Below are 14,737 nucleotides of genomic sequence, written 5' to 3' on the forward strand. Positions count from 1 at the left end.
GATAAAACACAGGACACGCAGTTATATGTGAATTTCAGATAAATAACAAGGTGTTTTAGCATAAGTTTGCCCCGTGCAGTATTCAGGGCATAGTCATACTGAAACATTATTTGTTATCCGAAACTCAAATTCAGCTGGGTGTTCTCTATTTCTGTGGCTCAACGCGATCCAGAGGTAAGGCCCCGCAGAAGTGGAGGCCCAGTGGGAAGTGAAGTGGTGTATTCATGTGGCAAATGGTAGGATTTCCTTCCTGAGTGGCTGACGAGAGGGCTGCAGGCTGCCTGGCTGGGCTCTGCCCCTCTCCCATCCCACGGGCAGGCCGCATCTAAGGGCCCTTGGAAGGTCTCATCAGAGGGTTTAGGGGAGCGGCTCAGGAAGCCCTTCCTCACAGTCCACCCCACTTCTGAGGGGCTGGAGGCCTGAGAGGAGGATGCAGGGTTGGTGACTGACCCGGGGTAGCCGAGTGGTGGGGGCGAGGAGGCCCAGGGCACCAAGGCCCAGGGAGAGGCTGGCCCCGCCCGTGTGGATGCTGCTCCCGATGGGCGCCACCCACGGTGCCGGGAACTTGTTCCTTTGGGTGCTGTTGGTATCAGCCTTTTCCAGAGCAGTGAATGAATGCCAGACTTCTCCCACATCCCTCCAGGAACTCAGCTGAATGCAGCTGCTCATAATAAATGTGTGCATGTCTTATTCTGAGTATGTCTCAGTCTCTGAGTTCTATTTATTGCAGTTCTCCACCCTGTAAAGAGGAGGATGGTTCCAGAGACATTCCTTAATGACTGAGGTTTTAAGAACTCTGGCTTGTAATTCTTTCGGATACGCTTTCTTGTCACAGGCAACAGTCTTAATTTTGATGTGTTTATTTTCAGCTATGAAACATCCTCAAAGAGAGAATGAATGAGGATATGAGTGTGTGTGTGTGTGTGTGTGTGTGAGAGAGAGAGAGAGAGAGAGAGAGAGAGAGAGAGAGGGAGAGAGAGAGAGAGAGAGAGAGAGAGAGGGATTGGCTGGTAGACTGAAATGCTTAAGGCTGGGAAGGAGGATAAACGTTCAGAAAATGTGCAGCTGCGGTAAAATCAAAGACTCAAATCTGTGCACTGTAGCCAGACACGGAAAGTGAGGTCTTCTCCCTCCACACTCTGGGTCAGCCTTGCCCAGAGGTCTGCCGCAAGTCTGGAACTCACAGGAGGGGAACTCGGCTGCATCTCCCTCCTGAGTGGAACTGGTTTGGAATCAAATGTGCAGAATCTCTCTTCTGCCGCGGAGACTCTTGGGAGGGCTCTCGGAGAACTCCTCGGACGCTGCTTCCTAACACCAGCATGGCTGAAACAAAACAAACTCGAAAAGTAGAAATCCCAGGGTGACAGTGCCATTTCAGACCTTGAATGCCAGGGCAGTCCCATGGGATCCGTTCCAGGACCCCCCACCGCACACATGGCTGACTTGGAAGGCCTGAGGGTACCACTGATCTAGATACAGAGAATGATACAGAGCTGGGAGGACCTGGAATCCCGGCTCCCTCTTTGGCTTTCACCTTGGCCTCTCTGGGTATCTGAAAAATCAATAACTGCCTCAGAGGTTTATCGTGGGCATTAAGCGCAATGACGTATATAAAGCACTTGGCACTCAGCACTCAGTAAATGGGAGCTGTTATTATTTTACTCTGTGTGTGTGTGTGTGTGTGTGTGTGTGTGTGTGTGTGTGTGTGTGTGTTGTGTGCGTGTGTGTTCAGGTGTGTGGTGGCAATGTTGGGATCAGAGGGGAGTGCTTCAGTGTAGTTTAAAAAAAAAAAAAAAAAAGCCCAGCTGAGACAGGATTCATATATCTACCTGGAGTCTTTTGGGCTGGAAAGAACCACCAGAGCATTTAATGCAATCCCTCTGTTTTAGAGATGATGAAACTCAGATGCAGACAGGTGAGGGCTTGCTCAGGATCTTACAGCTACCTCCTTTTCTGGAATCCCAGATCTTGCCTACACAGTAAGGAAACTGCCATCCTTTTAGCCTAGAAGCTCCAGTGAGATGGTGTCTGTTTCTGCAGCAGCAGCTGGAAGTCGCTAACACACCACCCCCAAGCATTCCGCTGGATCCTTTCAGACATCACGACCACCACCATGAGCACCTGAACTTTTCGTGGAGGAATGAAAGTGCTACGTTCTCAACTCCTGAGAGAAGAACTAATAATTAAGTACAAAGGCAAGTCTGGGTTTGAAATTAATGACTATGGAATTCCAAAATGATCTTGAGATAAAATGAATACTTTACATTAATTTGCACGGCACTAGACAACATTGCTTAAGAAAAACTGCTCTAGGAGACAAAGATCATGTCTGTTATTTTAATTCATGGCCTTGGGGAGCTTGGAGAGGGGAGAGGCAGTGAGGGGTTTGAAGCTTTTAATGCTTACTGTGCAGAAATACGACTGTTTTCTGAAGCAGATTAGCTTTTAAGGATGTAGCATTGATTGAGTACTTGGTATATGTTTCACTTCTATTTACTTGTGTAATCTTCATGATAGTCTTAGGAGATAGGTGCCAGAGTTACCCCATTTTACAGATGAGAAAGCTAAGAGCAGAGAGTAACTTATTCAAGATCAAATAGCTAATAAATGGCATCACCAGGACTGAATCTTGGAATTTGGCTACAGAGTCTTACCCACTCTGCTCTGCCACCTTGAGAGAAGCAAGGTATGGAAACTAAGAGACTAGGAACTATTGAGATGTTCATTCCTCATGAACAGATACTTTTCATTGTTATTACTATTCCAAGGTCAAGTATATGGGGCTGAATCCCATGGTCCCTAATGCCATCCAGCTTCCCCTACCATAGCTGGTCTGGAAATTCCCTGGAAACGTAGGTGGGATCTTTGATAATCTCCAATATTCACCCCTGACTTTGTGCTGCTGGGTGAAAATCAGGACCCGGCTCTACTCTTCAGTGTACAAATGGCATAAGGAGCCACACCAGGCTCAGTATTATAGATTTTTGTAAAAGATACTTCCATGTACCCACCCCCAAGACCCACCAATGTCAGCTTAAAGGGAGCAGGATGTCTCTGTGAGGAGAACAAGGTAGGGATGCCGTGGCAGCAAATCTATTCCATTTTTTTTCCTGAGGTTATAAAGAGGCAACAGTTTCTTAGTCCCTTTTTTCCTTTTTGTTTTGATTCGGAGATGATGGTATCATTGCTTCTCAGGACAAGTTAGTCCTCAGAAATCTACAGTAAACTCAGTAGCAAGTAAATACATGGAGAAGAGGCACTTGCTGGTACTTTAGTTTAAATAAATGAATAGGGGCACCTGGGTGGCTCGGTTGGTTGGGCGGCTGACTTCGGTTCAGGTCATGATCTCATGGGTTCATGAGTTCGAGCCCCGCGTTGGGCTCTGTGCTGACAGCTCGGAGCCTGGAGCTTGCTTCAGAGTCTGTTACTCCCCCTCTTTCTGTCCCCTCCCCAGCTCATGCTCTGTCTCTGTCTCTCAAAAGATAAATAAACATTAAAAAAAATCAAATAAATGAATAAATGCTCCAATACCTTTTTTATATGCAAGGAAGCATCCTGGACGTACACATACATTCTATCCACACCGTGCCCACTCCACTGCCCCTTTGTGTTTTTTCACTTAATGTATCCTGTAGCACATTCCATATTCAATATTATCACCTAAAGATTTACCTCATTTTCTCATGACGTCACAGAGCTGCATTGTTTGGATGTATCAGAATTTATTTAACCATCATCTGTATTAAAAGACATTTTTGGGCGCCTGAGTGAGTGGCTCAGTCAGGTGAGCATCAGACTTCACCTCAGGTCATGATCTCATGGTTCATGGGTTCGGGTCCTGCATCAGGCTCTGTGAAGACACCTCAGAGCCTGGAGCCTGCTTCAGATTCTGTCTTCCTCTCTCTCTGCCCCTCCCCCACTTGCACTCTGTGTCTCTCAAAAATGAATAAATATTAAAATTTTTTTTAAAAAAGAGACATTTTAATTGTGTCTATTCTCATACTCTCACAAACAATGCTGAAATTAATGTTTCCACACACGTGTATTTTTGTTTTGCCTCGGTTTTGCTATTTTGGGAAGAAAATTCCTAGAAGTGGAACTGTTAGGTCAGAGGATATTTGTATTTAAATTTTTAATCAATATTTCCTAGTCATCCTACAAAGAGTTTACACCAATTTGCTCTCAATGAGAAGGAGTTTTATTTAAAATATTTTTTTAATATTTGTTTTTGAGAGAGAGAGAGAGCACGCGTGCGCACATGTGGGGGAGGGGCAGAAGGGGGTGGGGGGGACACAGAATTCAAAGCAGGCTCCAGGCTTTGAGCACAGAGCCCGAGGCGGGACTCGAACTCACCAACCTTGAGATCATGACCTGAGCCGAAATCGGACGCTTAACTGACTGAGCCACCCAGGCACCAGGAGAAGGAATTTTAAACACTGAGTCTGGCACCCTTGTTATCTGAGTAGATTCTCAGATGAAATGCAGCTTTGCTGTGTGGTTTAACAGGTAAGGCTGATGATGAATGTATTAAAGGGAATGGATGCATTTGTGAAGATATTTTGAGTTGGTGAGGGGAAGGGGAAGAGCCTGCTGGAGCCCTGGCGGTGACAGTTTCATGGCAAAGGAGAAAAATTGGGTGCGGTTTTCATGCCTGGCAACTGGCAAGTGGTCACTTGCATGGGATATTTTCCATATTTCACTGGGACCTCCTAACACTGTAACTCTTCTGATCTACACCTAGGTTGGTAAAGGGAATATTTGTGATTCAAACTTGTACACTTTACTGATTACATCAGATAAGCACATGGAATTCAGATCTGTAAAATCCACCTTTCCCTCTGAAATATACATCTTAAAGTGTGCATTCCTGGGTCAGGTTAAGCTGAAGTGATTTGACTGTCTTCATCCAAGTCTCCTGAGATTCCAGCAACTCCTTTGACGTGTGGCTTCTACAAACTCCCACCTGGTCTGGAGGGTTCTGTATGTAGGTAATGATGCCTTGGGACTTTTTCTCCTCACCTGAAGTTGTACAGCGGTAGAGAAACAAGACTGGCTATGAGTTGTCAGCAGAGAAGATAAAAGCTGTCAGCCACAGTAAGCATTGTAGATTAGCTATGAACTTCTGGGTAAATTCCATTGTCATCCTTCATGACCAAGGGTGGTAACAAGTCAACCACATTACTAACCTATTCTACATCTGGTATGAGTTACTACAGTGTCTCAAGGCACCTGCAGGTGACACCTAGCCTAATCTAAAATCATACTTAGATGGTAGAAAATAAATTTCCTGCTGTGCCACACCCATATTCTGTTAACAAAATGTGCTGAGTGTCTACCCCATGTCTAGTCCTGGGTCAGGCATTATGAGAGATATGAAAGAAATATTAAGCAGTTGGACACACGCAAATTGGAGCAGAAAAGAGTACATGCAGAGAAGAGAATACTGGGAAGCTGGTTGAGCGATTCAGGAAGGAGAGGTGAAGGCTGGACTAGGGTTAATGCTAGCAGAGGCAGGAGAGAAGCAGCACATTTGGGAGTCACCAAAGGAAGAATGAATCAGACAGCACATCACAGTAGAGTGCAGAGGGCACAGGCTGGGTTCTGCTCTCTGCTTTACAGCTGTGTGGCCGAGGCCCCGAATCGTTCTGAGCCTCTGTTTTCCACCTGTAAAATTAGGACACAAATACTGTCCCCACCAAGCTGGATTATTGAGATCAGTGAGTTGGCATACAGCACGGGGTCTGTCTCATCGCAGTGAGTGCTCAGAAATGTTTGCTCCGCTCCTCATCTACCCATCTCTGTGCCCCACCCCCATCTTGTGGGAAAGGGTTGCCTTCAGAGGAAGATGGGGGAGAAGAGGGCTGAACAATGACGTCTGTTTTCCAGGTGGTGCCATTAAGCAGATGGGGAATGTTCAAAAGGGGCAACTATTCAGAAGGGGACGATAGGATTGACTTTTGATATTTGGAGTCTGAAGCGATGGTAGGCTAGTCATGATGGTGGCTGGAAACCCGAGGGCTGAGAGCTGGCACCGGAGGCCGAGGAGGCGGGAGTCCTGAGCAGGGAGACCAAGGTTATTCAAGCCACATGTGTCCCTGAATTCCTAGAAGGGGAAACAGCAGCCGTGGCTAAGGTAAGCAAGCAAACCTGAGACCTTGGGGCTCAGGAATAAAGACCCTAAAGGTAAGCCAACATAGTGTCACTGACCAGACCACATAGAAGAGTAGTCACGCCCCTGAGATAGATTAGACACCTACATTAGGGTTACAGGCTTTCATCCATTTTTGAGTTGAAGAGAGTAAGGAGACTGATGTCAGAACCCACCGTTTATGCTTTCATTATGCATCCAAGTATGTCTGAGGGTCGTCTGGATTAACTCCTGGAATAGGTGCATATTAATCTGTGGCTATCAAACAGATTTCCTGCTGAGCTAGGGCCAGAAACAAACAAAATCATTCTGTCTACATTTACTGAGTTCCCCCCTGAGGTCAAGTGCCCAGCATATACAAGACTCTCTCTGTTTGTAGGACTGGAGTTGAGAAAGGGCATGGGAAACTGAGAAAGCGAACAGAATCGCTGGCGATCCACTGGCTGGCGCAATGCTGAATCTCGATGAGACCGCTGTCTTAGGTAAGAGATCTGCCTGCCCCCCACTTTCTTGAAGACAATAGGGTGAAATTGTGACTCCTGACAGTAGCTGACAGCTACTGTGAGCTTTGGCGAGCCACTCAGCCTCCCTGTGCCTCAGTTTCCTCCTATGCAATAGCAGAAAAACATCCCTGCTCTGTGGCAAGGCTTTGTGAGCACACATGAAAGCACTCTGTATATTGTCGAACTCTGTGAAGCCAGTAATTAGTGCTGTATTCCAGGCCCTTCATGATTGTCTTGAGTTACCTCAGGAAATTCCTCTGCTTAGAATCAGCATCTGAAGGGCAGCTGTAAGAAAGTGAAGTTTATTTCCCATCTGTAGTGGGTTGAGTTGTGGCCCTAAAAAAAAATAAGGTCCAAGAGCACCTGGGTCGCCCAGTCGGTTAAGCATCTGACTCTTGATTTTGGCTCAGGTCATGATCTCACGGTTCATGAGTTCAAGCCCCAAGTCAGGCTCTGTGCTGACAACTCGGAGGCTGCTTGGAATTCTCTCTCTCCCTCTCTGCCTCTGCCCCTCCCCCACTCATGCCTTTGCTCGTGCGCACGTGCTCTCCTTCTCTCTCAAAATAAATAAACTTATATAAAAAAAAAGGTCTAAGTCCTAATAGCCCCCTCCTCTCCCACCCCACCCCTGCCCTGCAATCTGTGAATGTGACCTTATTTGGAAATAGAATCTTTGCAGATGTGATTAAGTGAAGGATCGCGAGATAAGATCATCCTCCATTGAGGGCTGGCCCTACATCCAATGATTGTCCTTATACGGAAAGGAGACAAATTTTGGATACAGAGACTGGGAAGGCCTGCAGAGATTTGGAGCAATGTGTCTACACAATGAGGAGCTCTGAGGGTTGTTAGCGGCCACCAGAAGCCAGGAGAGAGGGATGGAACAGATTCTGTTTCAGACCTTCCAGAAGGAACCAACACTGCTGATGTCTTGATTTTGGACTTGTGTCCTCCAGAACTGTGAAAGAACAGATTTCCACTGTTTTAGGTCATTAAATCTACAGTCATTTGTTATGACAGTTCTGGGAGAGTAACACCCCATTCCCATTGAGGAGCCTTGTTATGACGACTTGCCAGGCTGCTGGTTCCCCTGGGCTGTTCACCCTGGTTCATCTGTCCTGGAGGACCATGTTTTCCCTTGGCTGTCGATGCTCCCTTTGGCAAATTTTGGTATGTTACCACTTTGATAACGCTGCTCCCTTTCTGAAGCTGCAGTGAGTTCCAGATGATTCCAAGTGACATTTAAATACGTTCTCACATCTTAACGTTTTGTTGTTGGGGGAATGGCCTGGACAGTCTCATTGCCTAGGTCTGTCAAATTTGTCTTACTTTGCAACAAACATAGCAGTTGGGGGGTAGTTGACAAAGGAAACCAAGCATGTGGTGATCTGTCTCTAGTTTGTTGCTTAGAGCAGTGGTTCTCAATCTTTTAGGGTGCGTTAGAACCATGTGGAAGGCTAATGAAAATACAGATCATTGGCTCCTTCCCTTCACTCCTCCCTCCCCACAAGTTTCTGATTTAGTAGTTCTGGGGTGGGGCCCAAGATTTCTCATTTCTAACTCGCTCTCAGGTGAATGCCAATCGTTCTGGCCCTGACTACACATGGAAACCGCAACAGCTCAGATCTGTGGTTCGCAAACTTTGCTACATATTAGGATTACCTGGGAAGCTTCTCCAAACCCCAGGCCTAGGCTGCAACCCATATCTATTAAATCAGAATCTCTGGGGATAAGACCTGAGCATCAGTATTTTTTAAAGATCCTCAGTGGTTTTAATATGCAATCAGATTGAAAGCCAATGGCCTAGAGGCACTCCCCTGTCCCCCAGCCAGATGGGGACAGGTTAGGAGGCTGGGAGATACCGTGGCTAAGCTTGGGGCCCAACCCTTGCAGCCCGGCCTAGTGCCCCACTCTATGGATGGATAAAGGAAGGAGACAGCGGGGTTCTAAGGTATCATCTCCCTGTGGCTACTGCCGAAGGTCTCCATCTGGGGACCCACCAAGAGAGTGAGGCTGTATATAGCTGATCTCAAAGCCTTGGTTGCAAAGTCCTATTTTCTGACACTGCTTGCTTTATGAATTTGATCAAGTTGTTTAACTCCTCTTTCCTTTCCTTTCCTTATCTACAAAACGAGGACAATAAAAATACCTCCCTGAAATCAAACCTGGAGAAGATTAGAGAAGATGTATTTGAAGCACCTGGCCTAGGTGTTATAAAGGGCAGACGCTCAGTAAAGGTTCATTTCCCTTCCACACCTCCGGGGCTTTCTGTTCCCTCCTCATTCTCAAGTCTGAACCGCTGGAAAAAACAGGCCTGCCCGCTTGTCCCTTTCTCTTTTCTGTCTTGTTTCACTACAGGAGCTTGGAACCTGATCTCTTAGTCACACTCCTACCGTTAAAAAAAAATCTTTGGGTGGGGGAGGTGCTGGGTGGCTCAATCGGTTAAGCATCTGACTTTGGTGACTTTGGCTCAGGTCATGATCTCGTGACATTGGGCTCACTGCTCTCAGTGAGCCTGCTTCAGATCTTTTGTCTCCCAATTTCTCTGCGCCTCTCCCCCGCTTGCTCTCTCTCTCTCTCTCTCTCTCTCTCCCAAAGATATATAAACATTAAGGAAAAAAGGTGGGGAGGCACCTGGGTGGCTCAGCCGGTTATGCCTCTGGCTTTGGATTCTGTCTCCCTCTCTCCCTGCCCCCTCCCCACTCATGCTCTGTTTCTCTCCCTCTCAAAAATAAACAACAACAAAATTTTTTAAGAAAAAAAAAGTGGGGGGGGCACCTGGGTAGTTCAGTTGGTTGAGAGTCCGACTTTGGCTCAGGTCATGATCTCACGGTTCGTGAGTTTGAGCCCCGTGTAGGGCTCTGTGCCGACAGCTGAGAGTCTGGAGCCTGCTTTGGATTCGGTCTCCCTCTCTCTCTCTGCCCCTCCCCCGCTAATGCTCTGTCTCTCTCTCAAAAATGAGTAAACATTAAAAAAAAATTTTTTTTTAATCTTTGGGGCTACCTCTTGTTTTTGTTCTTAGATTTCTTTAAAAAAACATACATACCGATCTCCCCTTTCTTTTTTTTTTTTTTTTTTTAATTTTTTTTTTTTTCAACGTTTATTTATTTTTGGGACAGAGAGAGACAGAGCATGAACGGGGGAGGGGCAGAGAGAGAGGGAGACACAGAATCGGAAACAGGCTCCAGGCTCTGAGCCATCAGCCCAGAGCCCGACGCCGATCTCCCCTTTCTAAACGGTAATCTACTTTATACCTTTTTCTCCACTTTGCTTTTTTTCACTTAACTGTATATCTTAAAGGTTAACTCCATAGTGGTATATGGAAACATTGTCTTTATTTCGTTATAGAGCGGCAGAACATTCGGGGGGGGGGGGGGGGGCGGGGGGATACGCCATAGTTTATTTTTGCAGTTTGCCATGAAAGGACATTAGGGTTGTTACCAGTCGCATACTACAACAGTGCAGCAAAGAACATGCTTGTGCCTGTGTTTCCTGTTTTCCCCGTGTATCTTTGGGAAGGACTCCCCAGGTGCTCCCCTGCTGCTGCGCCCCCACCTCAGCCTGGTTACAGACACTGGAATGATAACTGCAGCCCCCTCGCTTCCTTTCCGTGTGAAGGGAAGGCCTCCACAGCAGAAACCACAGAAAGACGGCCTCGACTTCATTTTGTCCCTGTCTCCTACCAGGGCATCTCCTCGGAGCTACCTAAGTCACAGCCAGAACCCTAGCTGTAAAGGAATCTGGGAAGTGTAGTTTGGGGGTTTCCCATCTCTGCCACACAGGAAAGCTCCCAGAAAGGGGGTTGAGTGCCAGTCCCCACATCCCTCTCACCGACCCAATTTCTTTGTTTTACAAATGAGGAAACCGGCCTGGGAGGGGTATGTGAACTGCCTATGAGCACGCACAGAACACAGAACCGGTTCACGGCTAACAACCCTGGCATCTGCCCCCTCTCTGTCCATGCCGATAGGAATGCTTGTGAATTGAAGTTTCATGGAGTCGAACACTTTAGAAAGGCAGAAGCCACTCCACACAACAGGAACTTTTAATTTTCTGTGTAAAAAGAAACAAAAACCCTCACCGGCTCCTTTTTGGTCTATTATAATCAGTTACTGTTATGGGCTGAATTGTGCACACCCCCCAACCCCTGCCAATCCGTATGTTGAAATCCTAAACCCCAGCACCTCACAGTGTACCTGATTTGGAGACCGGGTCTTTAAAGAGGTCATTAAGTTAAAAAGAGGTCATTAGGGTGGACTCTAATGCAATATGACTGGTGTCTCCTAAGAGGAGGAAATTTGGGCGCAGACTGGCTGGGTGGGGGGGAAGGGTGATGTCAAGACATGGGGAGAAGGTGGCCATCTGTAAGCCAAGGAGAGGGAGACAGAAGAAACCAAGCCTGCCAACACCTTCATCTCAGACTTGTAGCCTCCAGAACCGCAGGGAAAATATATTTCTGTTGTTTAAGCTGCCCATCGGGGGTACTTTGTTAGGGTAGCCCTAGCAAACTAATCCAGAAACCAAGGTCTGGTAAGAAAAAATAAATAAATAAACATGCACTGGTAGGAGATTCATTTGGTCTCTTGGGTAAGTTGCTTCCCTCAGTGTTTCTTGCCACATACATTTCTCCTAATGCTTTCCTTCTGGATGTATGTCTGCTAAGCCAGACTCTTTTTGGCATCATTCTCTATGTCGGGATCTCTCTCAGAAATATGCTTTCTGAATCTTGCACATTTCGGAAGTCTCTGGAATGGTGAATTGGCTGTAGATTTAAAAAAAATTTTTTTTAAGTTCATTTATTTTCAGACAGACTGAAACAGCATGAGCAGGGGAGGGGCAGAGAGAGAGGGAGAGAGAGAGAGAGAGAGAGAGAGGGAGAGGATCCCAAGTAGGCTCCACACTGTCAGTGCAGAGCCCAATGTGGGGCTTGAACTCACGAACCATGAGCCAACATCAAGAGTTGGGCACTTAACTGACGGAGCCACCCAGGCACCCCAGACTGGCTATAGCTTTAAATGGCCGTAGGGTCGCCAGTCCCCACAGAAAGACAACCTGAGCACCTGAGAGCTTTCACCTCACTGGTCACTCTTTGAAGACTGTCCCTTGCTTTCTTCTTGGGAAGCTGTGGCAGTCTTGCCCTGAATGTATTTTCCCCCATTTTCACAGGAGGTAAACGTGGCGTGCAAAATGCATTTTTAACGACTGAGAGCTGCATTCGAAGGTATTTTCCATCTTTGCTGGGTCATTAAGTCTTTAAATCCTTCAATATTTTAATGACTTTTGTAGTGCAGTGATGTGTAGGTTTGTTCAAATTTTCATTGTCTCCATGCTCCCTTGCCCATAAGATGTTCCAGTAAGAGCCCATCAAAGGCTTATTGAACACATGGCACTGTTCTGAATGGGTCCTTTCTGGGCAGCCTGTCTCCTGCACTGGCAATGATTAGAGCAGAGGCACATCGTACCCAGGCTTAGGTTCTAAAGACCGTGAGGATGGTCCAAACGACCCTTGGAAATCCTGTCAGAAGTTGCCGTCTCGGAGACCATGCCACCATTTCTCACTAAGTCCGGCAGGCCCAGCTTTCCCTCCAGTGTTGGAACAGAATAATGTCACTTCAGCGCAGCCCCAAGTGAAGGGTAGCCTGGGTCCAGGGCTGTGCTAGCTAGCTCTTACACAAAGAGAAGAAGGCAGGAACCAAGGTCTCTTGGGAACAGCAGACTCCTATCCATTCATTGAATGGAATTGCAGGCAGAATTCTGTCTCATTTAAATAGCACTCTCCCTCTCCCTCTCTCTGTTAATTTTAGTTTTGCTGAACACATTTACAACATGGCTCAGTACGATATGGCAGAGCATTGGACTGGGATCCAGGATACCCAGGTTGCAAAGTCAGTTCAGCCACAAACATTTTGGAGAATACTAAGGCCAAGGGACTTAAGGGGCCATAGACTTTTATTAGACTTTTATTTTTTATAATTTTTAAAGTTTACTTATTTTGAGAGAGAGAGAAAGAGAGAGAAGCAGGGAGGGGCAGGAAAGAGGATAGAGAGAGAATCCCAAACAGGCTCTACACTGTCAACACAGAGCCTGACCCGGGGCTCGAACTCCTGACCTGAGCCAAAATCGAGAGTCCGATGCTCCACCGACTGAGCCACCCAGGTGCCCCAAGGGGCCATTGAGTCTTAAAGCAAAAAGAAGTCCTTACTTTCTCTCGGGTTCAGTTTCTTCACCTGTAAGATGCGTGTTCGGGGATCGGAAGATCTCGAGGCTCCCTTGGTAAATTCAAGTTCAGGCTCTCAGCTGAGGAAGATTGGCCATCTAGGACAACCTTAATAACCCAGTGTTCTAGAAAAGCGCCAGCCCTTTCCCCACTCTGCCTGGGAGCGCCATAAGACCGAGTTTGGTAAAAGGAAGAACAAAGATGAGCAGTGGGTTCTGGAAGAGAAGGCCTGCTTCAGTTCAGCAAATCTTACTTTGGCACCCGGTAAAGACAAGCCAGGGTGCTCCGCATCAGCAAGGTAAAGACAGAGAAACTGTCCCTGGCAGTGTGGAACTCCCACTCTCGGTATCATTTTGAGTGTTTTATTTCAAGTGAGAAAGCTGAGCATTTTTTGTTTGGGGGTGAAATCCCCTGGGGAAAAACTACGGTGTATCCCAGCACCTTTTTGCCCTTAATTTCTAAATGTATATCTCTTGACGGCTGTGGTAATCATGTGGTGTTCATCAAATATTTCCGTTGTCTTCCTACTACGCACATAGTAGGATTATCTATTTCTGAGCTACTGCAGCCACGTGTAGCTGTGCGACTTGGTTTGTCAGCGAAATGTGAACGGCGCATTTTACTTCCAGGCAAAAGCCTTATAAACCATCCCAGGGCTCCCCTGTGGCTCTTCCCCTGCTGTGCCACGGGACCAGCAATGCGCCGTCGTGGAAGCTCACTAGGGTCTCTCTGCAAGGACAAAGTGGGAATACCTCGCTGATCCGTGATGGGCATGTTACATGGCCAAGATAGAAATGTTTGTGGGGCGCCTGGGTGGCTCGGTGGGTTAGGTTAAGTGTCTGGCTCTTGATTTCTGCTCCGGTCACGATCTCTATTCCTGAGTTCGAGCCCCGTATCAGGCTCTGCGCTGATGGTGCCTGCTTATAGGATTCTCTCTCTTCCTCGCTCTCTGCCCCTCCCCTGCTCGTGCTTTCCCTCTCAAAATAAATAAAACAAATATTTAAAAAAATACATTTTTGTTCTAAGTCAGGGCGACTTAAAAAACCTTTATCATGGAAATTTTCAAACCTATAAAAGCAGAAGCAATAGTATATCCAACCCACTGTACCCATTCTTTAACTGCCAAGATTATCAAGACCTAAACCTCTGTGTTTGGGGGCTACTTTGCTACTTAGCACAACCTAGACTAGGGGGAAAAAACTGGGGGAGGAGCCTGATTTTATACAAATACTAAATGAATGACCGATAAGTAAAGAGCATGGAAACAAAATTCATGAGACTTGATTTTATTTTTAAATGTTTATTTTTGAGGGGGAGAGAGAGAGAGAGAAGGGAGCACGAGCAGGGGAGGGGCAGAGAGAAAGGGAGACACAGAATCCGAAGCAGGCTCCAGGCTCCGAGCTGTCAGCACAGAACCGATGAGGGGGCTCGAACTCCCAAACCGTGAGATCCTGACCTAAACTGAAGTCAGATGCTTAACTAACTGAGCCACCCAGGGGCCCTGAGACTTGATTATTATGTCCTATTTTTCTTAAGGTTTTTAAATGCTTTTTAGGAATCCAGGAGAGCTGAACGTCTGGATGAATTCGCTGAAGGAAAAGTCGCTGGGCACCCCGAAGGGAACTCAGCCTAAATCCACCTCCTTTGACTCCGCCTCCAGCTCTTCCGGCAGCTGGCGCTCATCAGCTAACTGGCTACACAAGGGTTTTCATGGGGGGAGATGCATGCCCCGTGGCCTTGTGCACCAGCCTGCCTCAGCATTCTCTGCTTGGCTTCCTGCATCTTGTGCCGCGCGCCGCTGCTGCTGACATCGGCAGAGAGTTCCAGAAGGTTGGGCCTGTGGAGCATTCAATGCTGTGCTCGCCACAG

General features: G+C 47.0%; 1 long non-coding RNA gene across 1 annotated transcript; it reads left to right on the forward strand.

The window, feature by feature from the left end:
• The first annotated feature begins 1,837 nt into the window (after positions 1-1,837).
• On the forward strand, positions 1,838-9,637 carry LOC147579968 (uncharacterized). Its single transcript, XR_015252382.1, has 4 exons — positions 1,838-2,195; positions 4,877-5,094; positions 6,528-6,630; positions 7,320-9,637. It is a non-coding gene; the product is annotated as an uncharacterized LOC147579968 (long non-coding RNA).
• The last annotated feature ends 5,100 nt before the right edge of the window (positions 9,638-14,737 follow it).

The sequence above is a fragment of the Puma concolor genome, chromosome B3 (assembly GCF_028749965.1).
Source record: "Puma concolor isolate L17-30 chromosome B3, mPumCon1.1.hap2, whole genome shotgun sequence".
In the NCBI taxonomy this organism is placed as follows: domain Eukaryota; kingdom Metazoa; phylum Chordata; class Mammalia; order Carnivora; family Felidae; genus Puma; species Puma concolor.